The sequence below is a fragment of the Neopelma chrysocephalum genome, unplaced genomic scaffold (genome assembly GCF_003984885.1).
Source record: "Neopelma chrysocephalum unplaced genomic scaffold, ASM398488v2 Primary Assembly neopelma1_333, whole genome shotgun sequence".
In the NCBI taxonomy this organism is placed as follows: Eukaryota; Metazoa; Chordata; class Aves; order Passeriformes; family Pipridae; genus Neopelma; species Neopelma chrysocephalum.
The window spans coordinates 23,896-25,849 of record NW_020897996.1 but is presented as its reverse complement, the minus strand read 5'-3'; the positions used below and the strand labels follow the sequence as shown (position 1 = coordinate 25,849).

Sequence of the window (1,954 nt, the reverse complement as noted above, 5' to 3'; positions counted from 1 at the left end):
CCCGCTGTCCGTGCCGGTCTCTCCGGCTCCCGGTGCAGTGTCGGGGTCCCGCTGCAGTATCGGGGGGCCGGTCCCGGTGCCGGTGGTGTCCCGGTGGGGGGGTCCCGGTGCTCGTGCCGGTCTCTCCGGGTCCGGGGGGGTCCCAGTGCAGTATCGGAGTCCCGGTGCAGTACTGGGGGTGGTCCCCGTGTCCGTGTCGGTCTCTCCGGGTCCGGGGGTCCCGGTGTCCGTGCCGGTCTCTCCAGGTCCCGGTGCAGTGTCGGGGTGCCGGTGCGGTATCGGGGGGTCGGTCCCGGTGCTGGTGCTGTCCCAGTGGAGGGGTCCCGGTGTCCGTGCCGGTCTCTCCGGTGCGCGGGGCGGGGCCGGGGCGGGGCCGTTCCCGCCGGGCGGGGCCGTTCTCGCCGCTCGCCCCGACCGCGGCCCCGGCCCCGGTACCGGCCCCGCCCGCCGGGCCCAGCCCCACCAGCACCAGCACCACCGGGACTACTCCGGCACCGGGACCCCCCCGAGACCCCCCGGCATCACCTGCATCCCCGGGCGCAGGGCCCGGAGCCCCCCAGGTACCGGCACCGGCACGGGGAGGCCGCGGGGCGGGAGGATGCGCCGGGATTGGGGGGGCCGGGGGTGGGAGGGGGGGGCAGGACTGGGGATGCACCGGGATGGAGGGGTGAGGAAAGGAACGGGGATACAGCGGGTGATGGCGCGTATCCCCCCGCGCCCTCCCCGCAGGTCCCCCCACCGGGCCCGGGGGGGCCGCGCCCTCCCCTCCCCCCGCCCCGGGCGCGGGGTCCCCGCGGGGTTTGGGGGGGTCTTGAGGGGTGGGAGGGGTGAGGGGACACGAGCGGCCTCTTGCACACGCGGGTGCCCCCCCCCCCCTCACGGGGGTGATGCTCTTGCACACGCGTGCCCCCCCCCCCCGCCCGCAGACGTGCCCGCACCCCCGTGCACGCGCGCGTGACCTCTTGCACGCGCGTGTGCAAGGCCGGCAGGTGCGTCTGTGTGTCCGTGTGCGCGTCCCCGTGTCCCTGTGCCCCCCCCCCCAATCCTGCGCCCGCCCCCCGCCCCCCGCGCGCCCCCGCGCCCCCGCCGGCCCCCCCCCTCGGCCCCGCCCTTCCCCCCCCTCCAGGGCCCCCCCCCCATCACACGCGTGTGCCCCCCGCACCCCGTCACGCACGGCCCCCCACCCCCGCCCCCTGCCCGCTGTCGCGACAGGGCGCCATGTCCCGACATGTGCTGCCGGCGGGGGCGCTCTCACTCCCCCGCTCCCCTCCTCCAGCCCTGCGCTGTCGCGACATGGGGTCGGCGCTGTCGCATGTCGCGACAGACACTCCCTCCCCTCCCCAACTCTTTTATCCAACGCCCCCCCGGGGTCGCTGGTTCCCCGTTTCTGCCTCAGTTTCCCCGGGGGGGGGAGGAAGGCTCCATCCCTTACCGGGATGACGTCACCGCGTGACGTGATGTCACCACAGGGGGACACACGCGACACCTGGAGGGGCGGGTCGTGCCCCCCCCCCCGGGTCCCTCGGGGTGACGTTAAGCCCCTCCCACACCCCCCTCCCCGGTGACTCACCCCCCCCAATTTTATGATGACATCATCGCTGGCCCCGCTGTTGCCATGGTAACTGCCCCCCCCCTCCCCAAATAGGAGCCGGATCAGTCCCCCCGGGACACCTCGGCCCCTGAGCCCCCCTGAGCCCCCTGCCCTACCTCAGTTTCCCCTGGCACGTTTGCACGTGGCCTTTACACACCCGTGGGCACCTGGTGGGGGGGCTCTGCCCCCTGGCCCCACGTGGGGGATGAGGAGGGGGCAAGTGTGCAAGGGGGGGTGGGTCACACATGTGTAAAGGTGGTGCACACATGGGGGCTGCAGACGTGGCTGGCAGGGGGTGTACATGTGTAAAGGGGCCCACACGTGTGTAAAGGGGCCCACACATATGTAAAGGGTCTCACACAT

At 74.3% G+C, this 1,954-nt stretch overlaps 1 protein-coding gene across 1 annotated transcript in view; it reads left to right on the top strand.

The window, feature by feature from the left end:
• The first annotated feature begins 517 nt into the window (after positions 1-517).
• MAP3K12 (mitogen-activated protein kinase kinase kinase 12) overlaps positions 518-1,954 on the top strand; it is a 9,207-nt gene continuing 7,770 nt past the window's right edge. The window contains 1 exon segment of the mRNA XM_027705435.1: positions 518-560. The gene's annotated coding sequence lies outside the window, so the exon portion shown is untranslated.